This window comes from Bidens hawaiensis, unplaced genomic scaffold (genome assembly GCF_021521415.1).
Source record: "Bidens hawaiensis isolate Kalapana, Puna unplaced genomic scaffold, B.hawaiensis_p1.1 tig00015059_1, whole genome shotgun sequence".
NCBI classification, from domain to species: Eukaryota; Viridiplantae; Streptophyta; class Magnoliopsida; order Asterales; family Asteraceae; genus Bidens; species Bidens hawaiensis.
Window position 1 is genome coordinate 285,496 of NW_027492336.1, and position 25,738 is coordinate 311,233.

The 25,738-nt window shown below is 37.9% G+C and overlaps 2 pseudogenes; both read right to left on the reverse strand.

The window, feature by feature from the left end:
• On the reverse strand, window positions 1-10,790 carry LOC143548360 (dynamin-related protein 4C pseudogene; annotated as a pseudogene).
• A 3,389-nt stretch (window positions 10,791-14,179) lies between these two features.
• LOC143548361 (secreted RxLR effector protein 161 pseudogene) lies at window positions 14,180-14,770 on the reverse strand (annotated as a pseudogene).
• Between the last annotated feature and the right edge of the window lie 10,968 nt (window positions 14,771-25,738).

Genomic DNA, 25,738 nt, shown 5'->3' on the forward strand with positions numbered 1-25,738 from the left:
CAACTAGAAATTAGGGTTCTTAAATACTCGCAGATTCAATTTGATTAGTTAGTTGGATATGAAGATGGGTAATCACAAACTTTGTTGCATATAAAATGTTTTTCAAATTAACACATATAACTTAGATCCCCAAAATACAAAATAACAAGTTCAAATTACCAACAAAAAAACATACTAGAATGCCATTATTCAACAATTCATTGCTTTAAGTAGTAAACATGCAATTAAACCAAATGCACCTTCTAATCATCCGTGATAAGAATGTCATCCATGACTTGCTCGATAATTTCTTTGGATTCTTGAAGCAAGGCAATGCTTCTCTGAAGCCTCTCTCTACTTTTAACTACAGACGACGGTTCATCCAACATCTTTTCTAAACCACCACCATGCAACATCACCTCATTTCACTATTGTTGTCTCCATCCCCTTATTCACGACTTTTTGGATCATAAAACGAAGCTGAAGCGCTAACCAATCCACCATTCGTTTCAAAACAATTTCCCAATAAACAGTCATCCTCATTTTCAAATCAAACGCTTGATCCCTTATGTTTGTAGGAACATCAAACAAATGCTTAACCTTAGCTTGCCCGTACCCGGTGATATTAATCGATTCTGACCGTTTGGATATTGCATCTGATAACTGATGATGGGCCGACTTTAATTGGTTCCATAAATATATAAAATGAGGGTCACATGTGTAACTCCATTTCTATCATTTCAATAACCCTTTTCAAAAACTTATTCTTCATTTTTGCCATCACATTCTGAGCTGCTTTTCTCATGGAAGAAAGTAACTGAGGATAATTCCCACAATGATCCATCAAAACCTTAACACAAATGCTCTCCAGATAGCCCCACACTTTGTTCACAAATCTTATAGGCATATCAGAGATGGCGCTTACTTTCTATTGTAGCAAGTATAAAAACACGTATTGGGGAAGAAAATGAGGCAATTGGATTCCATTCGCTTCCTCCAAAACACGAATCTCTTCAATCAGACAGTCTTCAGATGGTTTGGCATTCTTGTGCAGCTCTTTTGAAAACTCATCTACCATCTCAACCAAACGTGCATTGCAACACATATGTATTAAGTCATCATCAAACTCGCCTCTTATTAAAATTTTCTGAAGAGTCTCCTTTAAGGAGCCAATGATTTGAGTAAAAGCCGCCATTGCATCAGGAATAGTCGTAAGATTCTGAGGTAATTTGTTGAGCTCCAAAACCAAATCATTAAGTCTCTCGTTGATCTTCTTAAGAATATCAGGCAAACATTTGGATATGATAACCGATTGGAAGTGAACAAGCTTGCGTGCCAAAACAGGAATACCCACCATAGACTTATCAATCATGGACAATAAATGATGAGTTTCGAAAAGGTTGTTTTCTTGAATTCGAGCTTCATCATATGTTTCATCGTTGATCCGGTTTCTAACGCAGACATAGCCAAGCCCAATGTTGACCGCATTTGTGGTAACCTTCTCAAGTAGTCCTTCAGGCGATCGATCAGATTTGGTAACAACAGTGAGTGTCCTCTGTCCAGTGCTGTCCGCACGCCGTGACATTCTAATTGATTCACATGTTGTAAAATCAACTGTTGCAGAAAGAACATTCAAAATGATACTTTCTTCTGGCATTATGTGCTCCATTATGATCTCTGAAATAATTTAAAAAAAAAAAAAGAAAGGAAATATCACAAGCAGACACAATTATATCTTCATTAATTTAATATGATCTTAATCAAAGACTTCATTAAAGGTTGTGTTTGTAATTTAAGCTAGTTCACATATATTGGGTTGAGTTATAATAAGAAGATTAGTTATTCTAGGAAGGATAGGAAATAATTTTGTCCATTCATTTGAGAATTGAATGGTTGAGATTAGATTAGAGAGATCATCAATTGTAAAACAAGGGTAAGGACATAATAGGATAACACATTTGTTGATTTTCTCTCTCCACATGCAAGCCACATGTCAAATTCCCCCATCATTTTAAAACGTCCATAATTTTTTTATACGACATTTTTTTTTCAAAACAATTTCACCATAAAAACGAGTGTTTTTTTATCTTTTATATGAGTACCATATTGCTTTATAAAAATAAAAAAATCGTGGGTTTTTACCAAGTGTGTTTTTATCATAATTGTGTTTTACAAAATTGTGTTATGTAAGTGTGTTTTATTTTTTCATAGTGTTTTTTTGCATTGTGTTATTTAATTGTGTTTTCATTGTGTTTTTATTTTCATTGTGTTTTTTACATTGTGTCTTTTTCATTGTGTTTTTCATAGCGTTTTATTTTCCGGCGAAATTTCCGAAGACTTTTCCGGCAAGGTGGTGGTGGTGGGTGGCGGTGAGCGGTGGTGGTTGTAGGAGATAAATGAAAATTTAAGTGGATTTTAATTAAGTGGGTTTTAATTAAGTGTGTTTTTGAAATTAAATTAAGTGGGTTTTCAATATTAAGGTATTAGACAAAAATACCCTCCTTCCTAGCCTTCTTAGAAAAATCAAACTTCTTATTTGATCTTTTCTTTTTATTTATATTAACAAAATACATTAGGAAGACCACAAATCAAGCAATATGCAAATGGCATTTAGGAAGGTAATGTTAGGCGCCAAGTTAAAGCGTTTCGTCACTACCACGCAGGTAGTGGGCCTTTAACTAACACACTGCCCCACCATTTTCTCCTTTGCCACTCTATAAACATGTAGAAACCCCACCCTTTTCCGATCGGGGTTAAAGCCGAACCATGTCATTTTGCTGCTCCCTTACAGCCCCATAACAACCGATCCTAGTTACTTCCTAATTATGGTTAGTAGTCTCCCTATGTTTTGTTTTCTCATTCCTTTCTAATGTTTTGTCCCTCAAATTGCTTCTAAATTATCTCCAATATCATGCCCCGAATCTGGACCATATCAGGTAAGTACCATAGCTGCATGCACAATATTTAATTAAAGTTATTTTAAATCTGGCGTCATGTTTTATAGCCAACATGTCAAATAGTGTTGCCCGATCAGATTATGAAAGGATCCGCAAGAATTTAATACGGTAATCAATTTTTGACCACCAAAAAAAACTCCTAGAATACTTCGATGCTTAGGAGAAAAAAGTTCTAACATAAGAAAATCAAAGTATAAATTATGTTACTTGATACAAACTCTAATCTGTTCAAAGATCCACTATGATAAATTATGTTACTTGATACAAATTACTCTAATTTTTTCAAAGATCCACTATGATAAATTATGTTACTTAATACAAATTCTAATTGTTTCGTCACTAAAAAATATGTGACTTAATACTTATAACAAAATATGTAACTTCATTCCCTTATAGAGCATAATACTACATACAACTGTATAAAGATAAATTTTATTAGACAAGCAATGAAAAAAAATACCTGTGACTTGTTCATAAATGTTTTCGGGTTAACCATCGACAGGAACCCGAGTGATCCCAGGTAAATCAATCATTGTAAGATCCGGAACACCATTCTTCTTTACAATCAAAGTTAACGGAACATTTAATATACCTTTAGAATCACTAGCAATCTCAACCGTAGCCGTATCAATTGAAGACAATAAGATTCAAGTCTAAACCTTTATTGTATTGATTAATAAGTTGTTGTTGTGATTACTTGATTACAAATAACCCCTATTTATAACCATACAATTACTTGTTAGACAAGAATAGGAGAAAAACTAACTCAAAAACCCCCTAGGTTTGTAAGTGCGACAACTAGGTCCCCGCACTTACGCAAGATTACACTAACAATCACCCCCTAATCTTGTGACACCGATGAAGCTTCGCATCTCGTTAAACTTCAACCATGGCAACGCTTTTGTAAGGATGTCTGCTCTTTGTAAATATCCACTGACATGCTCCACCTTGATTTGTTCTCTCTCGATGCACTCACGAATGAAATGGTACCGTGTGTTGATGTGTTGCTTCTCCTGTGAAAAACAGGGTTCTTCATCAAGGCAATAGCCGATGAATTATCCACCTTCAACATCACGATCTCCTCCTTTTCTCCAGTCATCTCTGACAACAAACCTCGAAGCCATAAGGCTTGACATGCAGCCGATGTAGCTGCCATAAATTCAGCCTCAAATGATGATAACGCCACCGTTCCTTGTTTCTGAGAAACCCATGATATCGGTGATGTACCATAGTAGAAAATCAAACCTGAGGTGCTCCGACCATCATCCATATCCACCGCATGACTACTATCACTAACCCGTGCAACATACTGTTTCCGCCTCTCTAGTAAGTAATACCAAAGTCTAGTGAACCTCTTAGATATCGGAGAATATATTTAACCGCTTGAGCATGAGCTTGAGTTGGTAATTGCATGAACCAACTTGCATAACCAACCAAGTAGCTCAAATCGGGTCTCGTATGAGTTAAATACCGCAAGCTTCCGATTATCTTTCTATAACCGGTCGGATCTACCTTCGGATTCTCATCTTCTTTAAACAACTTTAAGCCCGGTTCCATAGGAAATTGAGTCGAGTTGCACTCCCAAAGACTTGCTTCTTTTAGGATCTTCGTTGCATAACCACTTTGCTTTAACGTTATCCCACGATCACTTTGCTTCACTTCGATCCCGAGATAGTAATGCAACAACCCGAAGTCACTCATCTCGAACCTTGACTCCATTTGTCTTTTGAAATTTGCAATTTCTTGCACACTTGTACCCGTGACTATCAAATCATCAACGTAAACTCCAACGAGTAGTAGCCTTTGACCGGAACACCTTTTGTAAACCGCTTGTTCTTGTTTACATCGAGTGAAACCGAGTTCCTTTAACGACCCGTCTAGTTTAGTATTCCACGCCCTTGGAGCTTGGCGTAGACCGTATAACGCTTTAGCCAACTTGTACACTTTTCTTTCTTCACCTTTCTTAACAAACCCATCCGGTTGAAACACAAACACCTCTTCTTTTAAATCATCATGAAGAAACGCGGATTTTACATCCAAGTGATGCACTTTCCAACCTCGGTTTGCTGCTAACGCGAGTAAAAGTTGAACGGTTTTGATTCTCGCCACTGGTGCGAACACCTCTTCGAAATCGATCCCATATTTCTGAACATACCCCTTAGCTACGAGTCGGGCCTTGTACTTGGTTATTTTCCCGGTTTCATCTCTTTTGATTTTATAGACCCACTTTAAACCTATCGGTTTTACTTTGGGTGGTGCTTCGACTAACCGCCATGTCTTATTTCTTTCGATCGACTCGATCTCCGCTTCCATTGCTTTTCTCCAATGTTTTTCATTATTCGCTTCTCGAAAATTAACCGGCTCATCATCGAATAATAATAGGAGATTTACCTCGTCGGTTGTCGGGTCTTGCTCGGCGGGTGTCGGTATACCTTCAAACAGAAAGTCGCTAAATTTCTTGGGTAAAACCGTCTTTCGAGTAGTTCGACGCGGCTGAATAACTTGTAACGGTTTTTCGTTTAGGCCAGTGTTGGGCCTAGCCGGGCTTACAGGTGGGCTACCACCTTCTGAACTTGATGACTCACTTCCGTTTTTGAGACGAACCAACTCACCGGTACCATGTCGGTCTACGGACCCGGTGTCAAACCCGGATGTCACTTGCTCTGGTTCGGGTTCAATGTCGCACCTGAAAATAAACTCGGTCCATTCAGGACCCTTTTCGCCCTCTTGTTTGTCAAGATCAGCCCACGCGTACCTTTTACACTCGTCAAACTTGACATCCCGCGTAACGTGTACTCGCCACATACGGTAGGCTTTTGTTCCAGGTTGAGCGCCTAAGTGAATCATCACAATGCTTCGGTCGTCTAATTTCTTTTGACCGGTACCAAGGACTTTTACATACCCCGTACATCCAAACACTTTAACGTGTGAAAGGTTCGGTTTTCTTCCTTAAAAACGCTCGTATGGAGTCGAATACTCCAACGAATTTGTTGGTGACCGGTTTAGTAAATAAACCGAGTGATGAACCACTTCTCCCCATAGGTCTTGTGGTAGTGACATCGCCTTTAACAAACTTCGAGTCGTACCTAGTATGGTTTGATTTCTTCTTTCAACCACCCCGTTTTGATGTGGGGTGTACGGGGCCGTAAACTGATGTGCCACACCTATACTTGACAAGTAATCTTCCAACACATGGGATGTAAACTCACCCCTGTTGTCGGTTCGTATGGTTTTAAGTTTCTTGCCCGTTTCATTTTCCACCCTTTTCACGAAACCTATGAGTCAGCCCGCAACTTGGTCTTTCGTATTTATCGTGAAAACCCACATATAGTGGGTGTAGTTGTCAACAACAAGCAAAAAGTATCGGTTTTCACCGTGTGTCTCGGGAGTAATCGCGCCACAAACATCGGCATAAACGAGCTCGAGCGGTACCTTTGCACGATAATTAGATTCTTTCGGGATATCCGATCTTGTTTGTTTGCCTAGCATACATGCATCACAAATTTGCATCGGGTGTTCGATTCTTGGCACTCCATCCGCGAGTTTCGAGAGACCCCGAAGGGCATCGAAATTCAAATACCCCAACCGAGCATGCCATTTCCATGCAAGATTATGCAAATTTACTTGTAAGCAAACCGGAGAAACAACCTTTAAATTAATTTTATAAACCCGGTTAAAGGAACGAGGTACCTTGATTAGAATTCTTCCATCTTGTTCGAATATCCATAATATACCATCTTGGATCGCGATCTTGCATCTCCTTCGTCTAATTGACCGAGACTTATAATATTATTTTTGAGAGATGAAATAAAATAAACGTCACTCAAGGCTCGTTGTTCTCCCTTTTGACCTTCTACTACTATCGTGCCCCGACCTTCGATTTCAACACACGAACCATCACAGAAACTTACTTTACCGGTCTTGTTACGATCGATGTTGGAAAACCATTCCGGATTTCCCGTCATGTGGTTACTCGCCCCGTTATCAAGAATCCATGTGTTTTTATCACATGGGGTTGAAGCATATTGCTTTGGATCAACCCGGTCTTCTTTTAGAAAACGACATCTTCCTTACTCCGAGCTACCGTCATCATGTTTAGAACCGGTCCGCCATCTTGAGCGAGGTTACTTTGATCGTTCGTCTCCTTGTTTCGGTTAGGACATGACGTGGCAAAGTGCCCTAGTTCATCACACCGATAACATTTAATCTTTGACCGATCCTTCTTAACTCGGGGTTCTTTCTTTTCCCGATCCACAACCTTACCCTTTCCCTTGTTCTTTTGACTTGATTCTGTTCCAATCTTGCCTTTCCCATGACGCCTTTCTTGATTGCTTTTAGCTTTCCATTCTTCATACGTATATAGGAGTTGTTCTTGCTTACCGGACACGGGTTTGTCTTCATCTCCAGATCGTTCCTCAAACGTTTTTAGGCGTCCAACGGCTTCATGGAACGTCATGGTCTTTATATCGGCAAATTGTTCAATAGTAGCAACAATCACTATATACCTCTTTCTTGGAACGGACTTCAAAAGCTTTCTCACAAGGGTCTTTTCTTCAAACGGTTCTCCAAGATTGCTTGCTTTGGAATCTATTAGGCTAATCTTGGTCGAGAAGTCATCAATCGTATCCGTTTCTTTCATCTTGAGTACATCGAACTCATGTTGAAGAGACTCAATCCGTGCTTCCCGAACCCTATCAACCCCAACGAAACGAGTCTTAAGTGCATCCCATATCTCTTTAGCGGTGGAAAGATGAGCCACTTGCATCATCAAAGCCTCCGGCATGCCTTGATAAAGATACACAATCGTCAACCCATCTATCTTTGAGTCAACCACCGTTCCCATTCTTGGTTCGATAGCCTCCAACAACCCTTGAACCTTGAAGATAGCCTTGATTTTTACCGTCCAAATCGTATAATTGGTGGACGTAAGAATCGGAAACTGAATCGAGAGGGAACTCGGTTCTTTGGGAAAACCGACTTGATTACTTGGCCCTTCGACTTGATTATTTGACTTGTCTCCCATCTTGATAACAAATAGGCTATGACTTCAAAGTCGAAACAAAATAAATTCTGTTTTGCTTTTTATTTTTCCGTTCGTTTACACAAAACTTCAACACACCTTTTGACTTTTTGTGTCTTTTGTATTTAAACACAAATTCCCCAGCAAGCCTTAATTATTAAAATTGCTTGCTACCAAAGAATTAAAGAAATCAAATTGTATAATATCCAATTTGACTTTTTGACCAATTAACAGGAACCAGATGTTTAAAACTTCACGTCTTCTACTTTCCGCCGACCAAACACAACCCACGTTCACCGTAACCGGTTTTCACGTTCAAGTAACCGAATCGATTTTCTTGAAACCTACCGACCGATCGATCAGTGTTCGTTGGTGATTAGACACGAACCACGTCGGAGACTAAACTCCAACCTTGCCGGAAATCATACGAACTCCGAATCTTACTTTCTGGTTGCCGCTCTTGATTTTCGATCGATCTTAGAACCCGTCGCAGAGGTCTTGCAACCAGATGCCTTCCTCGCCGGACTCGCCTAAGATCGGAGATGCCTTGCGTCGCCGGAACAGAATCCTAACCGTAGCTCTGATTCTAATTGAAGACAATAAGATTCAAGTCTAAACCTTTATTGTATTGATTAATAAGTTGTTGTTGTGATTACTTGATTACAAATAACCTATATTTATAACCATACAATTACTTGTTAGACAAGAATATGAGAAAAACTAACTCAAAAACCCCCTAGGTTTGTAAGTGCGATGATATAATGCTAAATATATATGTTTCCCTTGTTTATTTTATTTATTATTTTAATAATTTTTATTCGTTTTTAGTCGAGATTTGTATACTACTAACGTTTTTATGTTTTATAGGTTCCGGTATTTGATCGTGATTAAAAAGGGCGAAAAACAAGCTAAAAAGAGTCGAAACGGAGATCCGGAACGCATCAGGAAGGAACCGGACAGAGAACCGGTCAGACCGGGCCGGTCTGACCGGCCCCCATGGAAGAGCACGTCGCGGCGCGCCAAGGGGAAAGGCCAAAAGCCCTAGGCGCGACGCCTAGGCACAACTGGGCTAAAATTAGTTCGTTTTTGCTTATTGTCGGGCCTTGTTTTGGTTATTTAAACACATTTAACTTAAACCTGACATAACCTGAAACCCACCAGCCGATTTTGGGAGTTCTTGGAGCATATTTTCGAGTTTGTTGGTGATTTTGAAGGCGAGAGAACATCCGGTGAAGAGCTACACTTTCACGTTCGAGTTTACGGGTCTTCGATTCCCCGTTTCTTATACTTTCACCATGTTTTCATTATTATTTGTTTTGTTTGATTTAGACTTTGAGATGCTAGGCTAAACTTCATAGACTGCCTAAGTCGTGATGAACCTTAGTTCGGTTTGATTTTATTTGGATTTTCGTTTCGTTATGGATTTTATGTTCTAAGTAAACTGTTAAGTTTGATTTGATCGATGCGTATGATTGCTTGGTTTTGTTTACTTGAATTTATTGTTTCACATTGCCCTTGTTGATTGTATCATAGGATAGGGTTTTGTTAGGTAATTTACTGTGTGTTCTTGGCTAGTTTTTGATTAATATGCATTAAAATCATAGAAACAATAAAATCAAGTAAATAGATAAAAGTGAACTGCCAGCCTAGAAAGCTGTAAGGTGATAGGTTGTTGATAGATCTTTGCTTGTCGAGATTGCTAGATTTAGTTCTTCGTAAGGAGTCCGTCTAGATTTGACTGTCAGCTTAGTCTATTAAATTAATTGGGTTTGCTTTGCTATCTTTTGAATACCGCGTTGTAAGGTAGGTTTTCGCCATAAAAGATACTTAGACATAAGCGATTAAATAACCGTAAGGAAGTTTAATATAAAACTAGTGAGTCTTAAAACTTGTTAGAAATCCATAGGCGTCTTCTTGAAGTTCAAGGGTCCTGTTCGGGTTTTCTGTCAAGGGTCTATTTTATTATCCCAGTTCCATAACTTAAGTTTTCCATTTAATTAATAACCGTAACTTTGGGATTCTAGCCTAGGTGGTTTTTCATCATCATCTGAGTCAGTCAAATTTTATTTTCTTGTGTTTTATTAACTGTCTTTTCTTAATTAGTTAATTTATTAGTTTAATATTTAATTATTTTAAAACCCCCTCAAATAATATTAATAAATAGTCGTGTCTTGTAATCGAGTCTAATTTGCTAGTTTCGTAATTTAAAGAGTCTCGTGGGTTCGATATCCGGACTTACTTAGCTGTATTAGAGTCGATCGGTTCACTTGCCGGTTAGTAATTTAAGTTAAGTTTAAGGGTCTAGAGTATTACTTAGTGTCTAGATTAGTATAATTTTAGTTATTTATTTTATAACTACTTTTAGCACATCATGCGACAACTAGTTCCCCGCACTTACGCAAGATTACACTAACATCAATAGCTTTCGATATCTGATTTTCTTCATCAATCTTCACCGTTTTATTCTGAAACTCGAGACGAAACTCGGGCACATGATTCGGATGGTGTTGAAGCCTCATTATAAGAGGCACCCTTGTGCAAATACCTTGTCCACGTGGCAAACTTATGCCAGCAAGTGACTCTAGAACACTAGACTTGCCCGAGGACTGGTCTCCAACCACGAAAATGGTGGGGAATGGAATGCCGAGTTGGGTATCATTTAAGCGACGAAGTTTGTCGACCGCGTCAAGTATGGGACGTATCTTGTCGTTGTAAGTTGAAACCAGAGGCGGATAATTTGGTTTTTGGTCTTCGGAAACTTTGGCTACTGCACCATCGTTAGATGTTGTGGTGTCATCGCTAAGTTGAAAGGAGGCTTTGCGCTTCTTAGCCATATTGTAGCCGGAAATGACAGATGATGAATATTAATAAGTTGATAACTTTATAGTAGCTTCAAAAGTTAGGAAATGAACATTGAATGGTTACAAATAAACCGTTCATGTTGCAGTTACCTTCTTAAAACCGCCCCATCGTATCATCTTCGGACGACAATGAAACTCTACATGGCCAAATAAACTTGTTGCTACTCGTGGTTACTAAATAACTAGCCGGGTGCCCCGCGATGCAGCGGGGTACACACAGAAACACAGCCGAACATATGACCAGTTGGGTTACGTGCGTTATGTGGCACATATTTATTTGTTCTGAGACATGTAAAAATGTAATTCACTTAACTAATGCATGAACACACGCAACATGTGAAGAAAATTAAGAAGCAAAACTGAAATATGAAACAATTTTAAATAAATTATTCTGTCGGTCCCAACTGGTAATCACGTAAGATGTTAACTTGTTAAAATTTAAAAATGTATAACAATATCATATTCAAATTAAAGAGAATAAAATGCTCGTTTTTTCTGTGTAATATTAAAAAATACATATTAAGGTATGAAAAGATTATGAATGTTAAAAAATCTAGGGGTAGTTTGTTTAGAAAAATGGGTAAATGTGCAAGTATTTAGTAAGTTGACAAAAATTTATTAAAGTTGAAAGACCATTATTGTATGCATATTTTGAAAAATTAAATTATTTAAACGTATAGTATCTGAGCAAAGATAATCTTACCTTTAGATTCTTAAAATTGCATGCATTGTTAATTGTACATAAGACAAACATACGTGTATCTCTTAAATTTTAAGAGATTCTTCTCATTTGGTTTATATATAACTAGTCAGGTGCCCGCGCTATGCAGCGTAGTCCGTGCGCAAACCCGATGATGGTGCGTTCGTAACTCGAAATTGGATGCGTAACACGTGCAAAGCCAGTACGTGTGTAACTGACAGTTGAACACGCATAATCGGCACCTGAATGCATGTTACATGCATTAAACAAGCTTAACCGACATCATGTGTGTAACTCACGTTGATTACTTGTGCGTTACGTGGTGTCAAATGCGGCTAAACTTAGCCTACATCTATGGTTATTTAGCCGGCATCATTGACTCTTAGCCGCCTTCGGGATACGTGACTATTCACTTAGCCGACTACAAATATTACTTTTTAGCCGGCTCCAACTCAGCTTGTAAGCTGAAGTTTCACTTAGCCGTCTTCTTTTTTTCATTTATCCGTCTAATTTTAGCCGCCAAAATTGAATATTTTACCAACCTTACCAACACTATTAAATATTTATCTGGCTTCTATATTTTCATCTCTTAGCCATCTTATTAGCCGGTGTAAATTTAGCTCCCAAAATTAAACATTTTTACCTACTTAATTAATTATTTAACCGAGTTTCTATTATATTTTTTATCTTAGCCATCAATTTTTATTTCTCCTAGCATGCATGTTTTACCCATCAGAAATAAATACATTTTTTACCCAAATTTAATTTTAAACCAACCATTCTTATAAAATATACAACCATCTTCACTACATCTTATAAAACCATCTTCACCATATTAAACTTTGTTGAATATCTCCAACAAAGTTTGATAGGGTGAAGATGGTTTTATAGTTTTAAACATATTTTTATGGTTTTAAAAATATGTTTGTTAACTTCGTCGTGAAGATGGTTGTATAGTTATATAAGAATGGTTGGTGAAAAATTAAATTTGGATATGTAAATATATTTAGTTCTGACGGCTAAAACATGACGGCTAAGAGAAAAAAACTGACGGCTAGGAGAAAAAAAACTGACGGCTAAGAGAAAAAAACTGACGGCTAGGAGAAAAAAAACTGACGGCTAAGAGAAAAAAATAATAGAAACCGGCTAAATAATTAATTGAGTATGTAAAAATATTTTATTTAGGGAGCTAAATTTACACCGCTAACAAGACGTCTAGGAGATAAAAAGATAGAAGTCGGCTAAATTTTTAATAGGATTGGTAAGGTTGGTAAAATATTCAATTTTTGCAGCTAAATTAGACAGCTAAATGAAAAAAAAAGACGGCTAAGTGAAGCTTTAGGCTACAAGGTGAGTTGAAGTCGGCTAAGAAGGAATATTTGGAGCCGGCTAAGTGAACAGACACGTATCCCGAAGGCGGCTAAGAGTCAAAGATGTCAGCTAAATAACTATAGATGTAGGCTAAATTAGCCACCTTTGGCACGTGTCGAATTTGTTTAGGCTAAATGTGGGTCGCGTTTAATTTTCATAAAATTTCATGTCCATAAAGTGGCGGCTAAGGCTTAGCCAACTTCGATGAACTGCCACTTGTTTATTGGTCAAAAACTCAATGATTGGAGAGATGTATGCTAAAATAGGCATGTCTATTTTGAACAAAATTGGGTCAAAGTTGTTTATTTTGATAATTTCCTTTTAAAAAATATTTAACCCTTGAACTAGTGATTAAGACTAGTTCAAGACGGCTAAATTTGACCCTTAAAAATATTTACACCGCTAACAATACGGCTAAGAGATAAAAAGATAGAAGCCGGCTAAATTTTTAATAGGATTGGTAAGGTTGGTAAAATATTCAATTTTTGCAGCTAAATTAGACGGCTAAATGAAAAAAAGAAGACGGTGAATATTTGATTGCAGCTAAAATACTCAATTTTTGCAGCTATTTTGATAATTTCCCTTTAAAAAATATTTGACCCTTGAACTAGTGATTGAGACTATGAATAAATGGTCGACCACCCAATATCATCTTGAAGAACCACGAAACGAGAATGGTTCTTGAGGATTGCTAATCAACAAAGGTAAAACACAATTAGAGAAGAAATGGATTTGCTTGTAAGCTCTATTTTAATCTCAAGAATGATAAACGATAATTAACGCACAACTTATAAATAACCGACTTATATTATAACCAGAAAATATAACTCAAAAAACTGATTACAATAACTTTGGTAGTGATGGTGGTGATTGTTGTGTTTGTTGTTGTTGTATGATGTTGTGTCTAACACTAACTTTGTACATGTATTTATACTAGTAACTTAACTTGGTCACCAAGCATAATATGCGGTCACCACTCAACTTGGCCACCAAGGTGAACTTGGGCATCAAGGTGAACTTGGCCACCAAGCATATGGAAGAATATTTCATAATACCCCTTAGATATTAACCGACTTGTTAAAACCTCTTAAGCCCGGTTCACAAACTTGTGACCCGGAATAGAAATTAATCCAACATTCACCCCCCTAATTTCTGAACTCGCGCATCTCCGTGAACTTGATTCTTGCGAGTGCTTTAGTGAGGATATCGGCCCGTTGCTCTTTCCCGCTAATGTGCTCAACATCGACCTCGCCGTCGTTGTAGCAATCTCGGATAAAATGAAAGCGAGACTTTATATGCTTTGTTCGGTTGTGAAAAACGAGATTTTCACAAGGGCTATTGCGGACGTGTTATCAACTTTCAACATAACTTTCTGCAATGCTTCTCCAGTCAACTCGCTCAACAACTCTCGGAGCCATACAGCTTGACACGCGGCTGCTGAAGCCACCATGTACTCGGCTTCACATGATGAGAGTGCAACTGTCGCTTGCTTTTGTGAGCACCATGTAATTGGAGATTGCCCGTAATAAAACATGTGCCCCGTGGTACTTCTACCATCATCCTCATCTATGTTGTGACTACTATCACTATAACCTACAAGTCGTTTGGACCCATTCTTCCCGTACTTGATCCCGTAACTCGTCGTTTTCTTCAAATATCTCAATAGGTGTCGTATTGCCATACCATGAGATTCTCGTGGGCTTTGCATATATCGACTAACAATACCCACAGAGTATGCCATATCCGGACGAGTGTGTAATAAATACCGTAAGCAACCCACTACCTTTCGATACTCGGTTGCATCGAGTTCGACTTCATTCTCGGCTTTTGAGTATTTCACACCGTGATCCATCGGGACTTGAGACGGATTACAGTTTTGCATATCGGTCTCCTTTAGAATCCTTTTGGCGTATCCTTCTTGTGTAATTACTATCCCGTCCTCTTGTTGGAATACTTCGATTCCGAGATATTAGGTCAACTTCCCGAGATCCGACATCTCAAACTTGGTCGCCATACCCTTTTTTAAATCGGAAATTATACTCGAGCTTGTACCTGTCACAAATAAATCATCTACATACACGACTACGATCAAAAAATGTTTTCCATCCGTCTTTCAGTAAACCGATTGTTCCTTGGAACATTTTTGAAACTTCATGTCTCGTAGGATGTTATCGAACTTTGTGTTCCAAGCTCGGGGAGCTTGCCTTAACCCGTACAAGGCCTTTGACAACTTGTAAACTTTTGCCTCCTCGCCTTTTTTCTCGTATCCTTCGGGTTGTGAAACAAACACAACTTCTTTCAATTCACCATGTAGAAAATCCGTCTTTACATCAAGATGGTGGATTTCCCACCCGTTAGATGCTGCCAATGCGATTAGTAGCCGAACGGTCTCGATTCGGACTACCGGAGCGAAAACATCATCAAAGTCAATCCCGGGTTGTTGCACGTAACCCTTTGCAACCAACCTTTCTTTGTACTTTTTTATCGTTCCATCCGCGTTTCGTTTGATTTTGAACACCCACTTCAACCCGATACATTTTGCACCCTTTGGAAGTTCAACTAACCTCCATGTCTCATTCTTATTTATCGAATCGATCTCGGTATTCATAGCACGAACCCATTCTTGGTTCGACTTAGCCTCAAAATAGCTACTCGGTTCACCACTTGCTGTAAGAAGAAATTGCTCATAGTTAGAGTCAATATGTAACACATAATCTTCTTGTAATCTTCTTGGTAAAACCGAGACTTGAACGTCTTAGACCCGTTTGGGCCTCATTTTCACCCGAATGGACCTTGACCCATTACTCGTCGACTGAACTTGAGAGCGGGTTGAGGAATTAGGCCCGATATGACTTGGTTCGGTTGAGTCGTTTGGTTGAACTGATAATGAAGGTTCAGAGATTGGGCTACCCGGGTTGCTTATAGACGTTTCTTTAATAGTGAGTTCTATTTGACCAGTTCCATTGTCAACCGCACCCCCCAAATATTAGAAAACATACCCGGCTCGTAGTCATTCTTCTCGACTTTCTTTACCCAATTCCACCCTTTGTTTTCGTCAAACACAACGTCTCGACTAACAACAATTTTCCGGGTGTTCGGATCGAAGAGACGGTATGCTTTTGAACCCGGCTCCGACCCGAGATAAACGAGCTGTCTTGACCTATCATCAAGTTTCTTTAGATGTGCACTATCAACTTTAGCATACGCCATGAACCCAAATACTCGAACGTGTTCAATAATCGGTTTCTTTTTCTTGAACCGTTCATATGGAGTTTGATCAACCAAGGCCCGGGTTGGGACCCGATTGATTAAAAAGGTTGAATGTCGGACCGCTTCTCCCACATATAATTCGGTACATGCATCGCCTTTAGAATACTTCGCACCATCCCCATTAAAGTCCGGTTTCGCCTTTCTACCACGTCATTTTGTTGTGGCGTGTACGGGGCGGTTAAATGCCGAATAATTCCACTTTCATCATCGAACCGATTGAAATCACGTGAAGTGAATTCTCCTCCCCTATCAGTTCGAAGAGTTTTCATTGGTAAACCCGCCTCTGTCTCGATTAGGGCTTTAAACCTCTTAAAACTTTCAAACGCTTCACCTTTTTCTTTTAATAAAAACGTCCACATATATCGTGAGTAATCGTCTATGATAACAAAGGTATACCTATTACCCGAGATAGTGGATGGGGTTATTGGACCTCACAAATCACCATGAACTAACTCCAAAGGTTGGGATTCTCTAAACGAGGATCTAACCGGAAATGAACGCCTCGTTTGTTTACCCACCAAACACGATTCACACACCTGATTTTCGTGTTCAACATGTGGTAAACCTCGTACAAGATCCTTCTTAGCCATCGATTTCATTAACTCGAAATTGATGTGCCCAAGTCTTGCGTGCCAACGCAATGCATCATCTTCAATCTTTGATTGCAAACACACGGGAGCTCCAATTTTCATTCGTAATTTGTAGAGTCGGTTTTCGGATCTCTTGACCTTCATGAGTAACCTCCCGTTCTCATCGTACATGGTCAGAAGATCATGTTTCATCCGAATGTCACATCCGGACCCTGTTGCTTGACCGAGACTTATTATATTATTTTTTAACTCCGGAATATAATAAATCTCGGTTAACAAGTCTTGGTCACCTGATTTTCCTTGGAAAAGAATTGAGCATTTTCCCTTGATTTGAACAAATGACCCATCTCCGAACTTAACCCTCCCGGTTATGTTCTCGTTTAACTCTAAAAAATACGACCGGTTTCCCGTCATATGATTACTTGCCCCATTATCCAAATACCATACATCATCTTTGACCCGCCCGGTCTCGTATTTCTTTGGTATTAGGTTTTGTTCATTTAAGAACACAACTTGATGCATATACGCCGCATCATCAAAAATTTCACGGGCTTCGGTTTTGTTTGCTTCTTGACCCTTTTGAACTCGGTCCGGGCAACCTGATGCAAAGTGACCAAATTGGTCACATCGGTAACATAAAATCTTTGACCGATATGTCTTCACCCTTACTTTTACCCTACTTGATGACCCTTGTTCGGTACTAGGGGTTCGGTATTGGCCATTGAAACGGCCTCGACCGCGACCTCGACCTCCTCGTCCTCATCCCCCATTAGATTCAAAACTTCTATGACTTGATGAATCATATTTACCGAATAAAAGTTTACCTTGGTCACCCCCTTAAATTTCTTCTTCTCGGATTCGCTCCTCATAGGCTCGGAGTCGGCCTACAACATCTTCAATCCTGTTTTATTGAGATCCAACATTTGCTCAAGCAAAGCAACCATTTGAATATACTTCGATCTTGGGAGACTTTTGAGAAACTTCTTTACCAACCTTGCTTCATCTATAACTTCTCCGAGAGCTGCTGATTTCGAGGCAATGCTCGATAACTTGCCCGCAAAGTTATCTATGGAATCTGACTCGTTCATCTTCATATTGTCAAATTCCATTGACAAGGTTTGGAGACGTGCTTCTCTAACCCGTTCGGCACCTAAGTGTCGGGTTTTAATTGAATCCCACATGGCTTTAGCAGTTTCTTGATCTCCAATTTGCATGATCAAGGTTTCGGGTATGGATTGAAACAACAAGGCCATAGCCATGTCATTTTTGTCTTCATCAGAGACACCCGAGTTGATGGTGTCCCAAACTTTGTGAACTCTTAGGACTACTTTCATCCTCATAGCCCACACGGTATAGTTCGTTGTAGTTAAGATTGGACATTGAACGAAAGATGGCTCGTTCTCTTTCCCCTTTGGCGGCGGCGGTGGAGTCATGTCACCCATGGTTACTCAAACCCAACTTGTTTGAATAAAGTATCAACTGAACGAACTATGCTATGGGAGTTCAAACCAACTTGTTCGATCAACCACGATAACAACTTCTTCAGGAAATCAAACCAACTTGTTCGATCGAGACACCTTCTTTGTTGGCCGTTAATTATCGCGTTCTTGAACCGAGCTCTGATACCAATTCAAAAATGATAAACGATAATTAACGCACAACTTATAAATAACCGACTTATATTATAACCAGAAAATATAACTCAAAAAACTGATTACAATAACTTTGATAGTGATGGTGGTGATTGTTGTGTTTGTTGTTGTTGTATGATGTTGTGTCTAACACTAACTTTGTACATGTATTTATACTAGTAACCCAACTTGGTCACCAAGCATAATATGTGGTCACCACTCAACTTGGCCACCAAGGTGAACTTGGGCATCAAGGTGAACTTGGCCACCAAGCATATGGAAGAATATTTCATAATACCCCTTAGACTTTAACCGACTTGTTAAAACCTCTTAGGCCCGGTTCACCGACTTGTGACCCGGAATAGAAATTAATCTAACATAATCAACATGTGTTTCACATTCATGGCTTCGCCATTTATAGTTGAACCTTTAACTTGTTTGACATGTTAACCGTCTTAATTACGGTAACCATACTAGCTAACAGTTAGTTGGTAACTAACATAGACACGCATCAAATTCTTTGCATGAGTGTTCCAAGACACCCGACCCCTCTTGCTCGATCCACCCATGCCAATAGAATTGACTCGTGGACAGAGGCTAACAACATTGTATAAGAAGATGAGTAATCACAAAGTTTGTTATACATAAAATGCTTTTTAAATTTAATATAATTAAAAGGGGATAGTGAATATAAAGCTGTTAAACATTTAACCTTAGATGCGAAACCCATCCAAAACTACGATGTTTTGGTTCAAATCAAATAAAAATTTATTTTATTTATTGTTGTGATTTCTTTCCTATCAATTTCTTATCCACCTCCTCATGTCTTTCACGTAATCTAACAATTATATATCCAACCAACTTCTCTCCACCCATTGATCACCAACTGGACTTAGAAGCACTCTGATTCATCCATTATGCATCCCAATTAAACAAATAGATAAATAATTATTTGGTCGCCTCAAGTTGAGCACGTACTGGTAAATAATGCCTCCAAATTGATGCATCGCCCAACTCTTCTAGATTAGTGCATCCAAAGAAAGTTATTACATTCTTGTTTTCTTTCAAACAATTTCTAGCCTAAAAATTCTTAGATTTTTAAATCTAAATTAATCTAAAATACAATATTTTAATCTTTTAATATAAATATAAGTTGTTTTAAATTCACCTAAATATGGAGCGTTTACAAAAAGACAGAGGGGTAAACGGACGACAAACTGCGTCGTAACGTCGTAAACCCTTTTTAAATATCAAAACCCAATCTTTTAAATACGACATCGATGGATTTGGAGTCAATTAATTGCTTCAAACTTTGCTTATGGGATTACATGAAAAGATGGTAAAACACCGAAAAATTTGTTGTACATAAAATAAGAAAGAAACATTGTTAAAACACCCAATTACATGTGGCTAAATAAGAATCGAGTTATGGGGTGGTCTACAGCTTCACTATAGGATTGGAATAGATCGCAATGATGGTACTTAGGATTTCAGATTAAAAATGGCACGGAAGCATTAATCTATATAATAAATGAGAAGTTTGGTGTCGCTTGGCCTATCATTGGGTCAAGTTGCAGACCGTTGTTGGCCAGATCAAGCTTATATGTACTTTTCATTTTTATGTCTTTTATTTTGGTACCATTACCTACGTTACTAAAATCGATTGTATTTGTGTCGACTCACCGGCGCAAATCCCGTGTACAACACTTGGGTTTTAGGACTGACCATCGTAACACCTAGGACCGACAACGCTCGGGTCTTATCAACGCCCACGGATTACTGACCGAATAAATGTAGTTTTAAATATTTAATTTTTTATATATTAATTCTTTTATATGCTAATTCAACGTATTAATTTTTTGGGTTTTACAAATGTTGTTTATACTGTACCGCAACGAACGTGACCTAAACTGACGAAATTCGTATCGACACACTACTACAACGCCCGTGACAACAATGCCCGAGACCGGCAACACTCGGGTTCACTTGACTTGCTGCTACAACGCCCCGCTTTATTGACCGAATTCACCGCGCAACACGTGTGGGAAAATCAGTGTCGTTACCGTTACCATCTTTTTTACATGTTTATTTGATTTATTATAATTTTTGCGAGTGTCATTATTGTACTCATAATAATACACTACCGCAACGAGACGGGTACATAAACATATCCAATATACCCGGTGTAACACGCCCAGTTAAATACTAGTTAATCTATAACGGTGCTTATGTGACAGATTGAAGATGAGAAATTGATGGAAAGAAATCACAATAATAAATAAAATCAAATTTTAAGTGATTTTAACTAAAACTATGTATTTTTAAAGGTTTCGCATCTAAGGTTAAAAACTTTGGTTTCCCCATATTCAGTTTCCCCTAATTAAATAAAATCAAATAACTAATAGCCTCATATTTAGTTTCCCTAATTAAAAACTTTGGTTTTGCATAGTCAACTTCGGCAGTACATACTGCTCCGGCTGTTGTACCCTGGGAAACAAAATGAGGAGAGACTCGGAATTTGTTTTAAGGGCCCATGTTCAACACGATCATCGGTCACCAACTTCTACTTCTACCTGGTTCTTTGTACTTTGATTTATTTCAGTTGTAATTATACTGTAACTTAATGCTTTCTAGATAGGTGTTTTTTGTTCATTCTTTGTATTGTAATCGTATTAAAAGTGTTTTATTATTATATACCGAACGGTTCCTACAGTTTTAAATATTTATATTTTGGACCTTCAACTTTTTTAATAAACTTTTGTTCTTTTAACTTTTGCTTCATAACTTCTTGTTGAACAACCTTTGGCACAAAATTTTTATCATTCAACTTCAGCGACAAAAATTTTACATTTTTACAATAAAACTTTAAGATTTTCATCTTTTATCACAAACTTTTACTTAAATGAATTGAACCGATAACAACCGAGTTTTCTTCACATTCTCACTGTAACTCACAGTAGTTTCAAACATGTAACACATTTAATGTGCTCCACCGCTATGCACGGGTACAAACATATGTTAACAAATAAAAGTAAGATCCCAAAACACAAAATAAAAGGTACAAGTTACAAAATAAACATGATAATCTATATTATATTATTAAGCATAAGTGATGGACAATTAACGTAATTTCACAATCACATGACAGGGACGAAAAGAACATTTCATAATTGGGCAAGAAAAGTAATTTTTTATTACATCTCTACGTTGTTAAAGCTTATGGTGCAACTTGATGAAGCATCACATTTCTTAAAATTACTCTTCAATCCTTTGAGGATGCAAAAGGTTAAGTTAATGTTGCTAATTGCCCAATTTATTCATTTCCCCAATTAATTCAATTATTATTATTCAATGGTTCATTCTTGAACGAGGAATTCTATAACAACTTCAATTGCAATCATCAAGTTGAAATTGAATGAGGAATTGCAAAAGGTTAAAGTTAATTAGAGTGACTGTTTGTATGAGTTGGGATGCAAAAGGTTTTTATAGCATAAATTATTTGATTGCACGAGTAATCTATATTATAGTGTGTGAAAGAATTTTACGATATAAGGATGTGAAGAGCAACGTAAATAAATAAATAATAATAACTCATTACATGGCCCAGGCCCCAGGGCGTCTCAATCCATCCAAACTCAACAATAGGTTTCATTTGATTAAATGGTTCACTTGATACGGTATGAGTATGAATGGTTCATAATATGTTTCAATTCATTACATGCTTCAATTGATTGCAACGATTTAATGGTTCATTTATTAGCTGTTTGATTGCAAAATTGATGATTGAACGGTTAGGCCATGGGGTATACTCTAACCCATCTTAATTCCATATAAACTCCACATCACTCATTTTTTCTCTTTCACTCTATGTCATCCAAAGGAAATGGTTTAACCCTCTTTTAACACATAATTAATATAACAAATCAATTAGTAATTAATACATAATTAATGCATATTGTTCCTCTTAACCCGTTAAAAGCATAACCAATGGGCCATTTTAACACACTTAACACAAGTAGGGAGTGGTTTAATCCATGTTTAACCTATGTATGGGCCATGTCCTTATGGGATCAATTCAATCAAGATACCATTTATCCTGATTCAATTGCCACATCAATTAGTAACCAAAATTCAATCAGTGCTTAGTTACCGACCCTATGCTTTATATATAATTATATATACCCCATGTTTGTCGTCAGAGGTTTTGCTATCATTAGCAGGTAACGTGCGTACGTAATCAGTTTCTCCTCCTATTCTCATGTCCAAAATTTAATCTAATCTAAACCTAATTTTTTAATTTTTTGTTAACGCAGGTTTTGTATCTAATTGCAAGGTGTTGGAAGTAATTTCCAATTTAATAGACCCGTCACGTGTTGGTTACCGGTTGGATCTATTGGGCCTACGGGATTCATTAATATGTAATGGGTTTATGGGGTTACAATTAGGGTTTATTATATTTGGTAATGTCTTGGCTAATAAGTTAGGTTATAGTCTATATAAACCAATATATGGTTTGACATTATAGAATGGTGGTTGTGTGAGATGCAACCGAGTTAGGGTTCATCTAAAGACACACACAAGATGTAAATAAGTTAGGGTTCATCTAGATGCAACCGAGTTAGGGTTCATCAAGAGTCAAACCGAGTTAGGGTTTGATAGTTTGTAATCAGTTTTTTTGAATAATATTTTCTGATTAATATAAACGAGAGTTATTCGTTTTAATTCGTGTTTGATTATCGATTTGGGACTTGAATTGGTATCAGAGCCAAGTTCAAGAAAATCGATAATCGAGTTAACTTTGATCGGCGGTGAGGCATATCAACGGTATAGTGATCAGCGGCGAGCGGTGGCTTGAGGAGGAGCTATCACCGGCGCATATCGGAACCAAGTTGGGTTACCGAATCGTGGGTATTGTTACGACGGCAACGAGTAGGTTGTTTGTACGGCGACAACTCGAAAACAAGTTGGTTTTCGATCGAGTGTTCAGCTGGCTAAGAGTGTTCGACCCAAAAGCCTAATCGGTAATTAATTGGATATTGAATTATTTCGTTGCATGTTTTGAATCGGAATTTCTATTTGTTTGTTGGTGGTGAAAAAAGTCAACGAGCTTTTAATTTGGCTTTTGCAAATAACAAGGAATTCTTAGAAATAGGTTCTGGTATTGTTTTTTGGAATTAAAAAAAGAAGATATAGACAAGTTGGTTTAATTTCTACTTTTGTTGGTTCAACTAGTTTGGGTTGAAAATTCAAAGTGCATTTATTTTACGTGTTGAACGAGTTATGTTTTGACCTAAGGGTTTGATTTGATGGATCGAACCGGATGCTCATTAAGAAGATCAAGAAGACTTATGTTCGCTCGATTAGATGACCGGGATTGCAGCCAAATGAGTGGTTATGCGAGTTCATACGACCGAGTGAATGATCCGGGACATGGACACAGAAGTAGTCGAGTTCGGGGGAGCCGAAAGAACACAGTCATGGATAAAGGAGAGTTTCGGGAGATCAAGACCGAGAAGATGAAGACCAAGATGGTTGTGAAAACCGAGAAGGTCAAGTTCATGGATCAAATCAAACTGGGCGAAAGAGACATGCTCGGAGTTGAAGAGCCAACTATTTCGAGTCGGAAATTAGGGGGTGATTGTTGGAAGTAATTTCCAACTTAATAGGCCCATCACGTGTTGGTTACCGGTTGGACCTATTGGGTCTGCGGGATTCATTAATATGTAATGGGTTTATGGGGTTACAATTAGGGTTTATAATTACCAAAATAGCCCATTGATGAGAGAGAAAAGGCAAAATAGCACGTGAGATTTCAATTTCTCAAAATAGCCCACCAAATCCAACGTCCTCGTGAGTTTTTGAGATTCCCCGTGAGTTTTCGTGGACCAATCAAGATCTGCCATGTGTTATCCATTCCCACCTACCACGCAAGTTTTCATCTCAAATCTGTCTGAAACATTACTTTTAAAATCAAATCTATCCTGACGAAAACCAACTTTAACGTGATGTTTCAAGCTGTTTTCGTCGGCAACGTGAGTTTTCAAATAAAACGATTTTTTTTTTGAAATTGATCTCCAAAGATGAATTTCAAATGAATTTCGCATTTAAAAAAAATCATTTTCTATCATCTTCTTCATCCAACTCAAAGCTTCAATAATGGATTCTACCATCTTCTTCATCCAACTCCAAGCTTTAATAATGGATTTTCTATCTTCTTTCTAACTCCAAGCTTTATTATTATTATTATTATTATTATTATTATTATTATCCTCTCTATGTGCCTGATCAAGATTCCATCTTTTTTATTTTAACAATTAACCCATCCACCAACGCCATAAATCACTCCAGATCCCATCACCACCACCCACCGAAATAAAACAAAAATGCCATAATCCACAACAACAAATGACCATTTTACCGTCGTGACCTTAACGCCGCCGTATCACTCGTCTGCAAGTCATGGTACCGTGCAGAAACATACACCAGATCCGACGTCTTCATCGGAAACTGCTACGCGGTGTCTCCACGCCGCGTCCCCGAACGGTTCACCCGCCATGGCAGGTCGGAATATGTTGCCAGCGAAGATGGTGCCGGTGGTCGAAAAGATGATGAAGGTGATAAATATGATGAAGAAGATGAAGATGTTTTAGGTTTTTGGAAGTTTACGAAATTCATTTGAAATTCGTCTTTGGAGATGAATTTAAAAAAGCACAAAAACTATCTTTTTTGAAAACTCATGTTGCCGACGAAAACAGCTTGAAACATCACGTTAAAGTTGGTTTTCGTCAGGATAGATTTGATTTTAAAAGTAACGTTTCAAACAGATTTGAGATGAAAACTTGCGTGGTAGGTGGGAATGGATAACACATGGCAGATCTTGATTGGTCCACGAAAACTCACGGGGAATCTCAAAAACTCATGAGGACGTTGGATTTGGTGGGCTATTTTGGGAAATTGAAATCTCACGTGCTATTTTGCCTTTCTCTCTCATCAAATGGGCTATTTTGGTAATTTGCTCTTATTATATTTAGTAATGTCTTGGCTAGTAAGTTAGGTTAGTCTATATAAACCAATATATGGTTTGACATTATAGAATGGTGGTGGTGTGAGATGCAACCGAGTTAGGGTTCATCTAGAGACACACACAAGATGTAACCAAGTTAGGGTTCATCTAGATGCAACCGAGTTAGGGTTCATCAAGAGTCAAACCGAGTTAGGGTTTGATAGTTTGTAATCAGTTTTTTAAATAATATTTTCTGATTAATATAAACGAGAGTTATTCGTTTTAGTTCGCGTTTGATTATCGATTTGGGACTTGACAAGGTTGGTTCTTTCCACCTAATAGTATGTTCTTTGTTT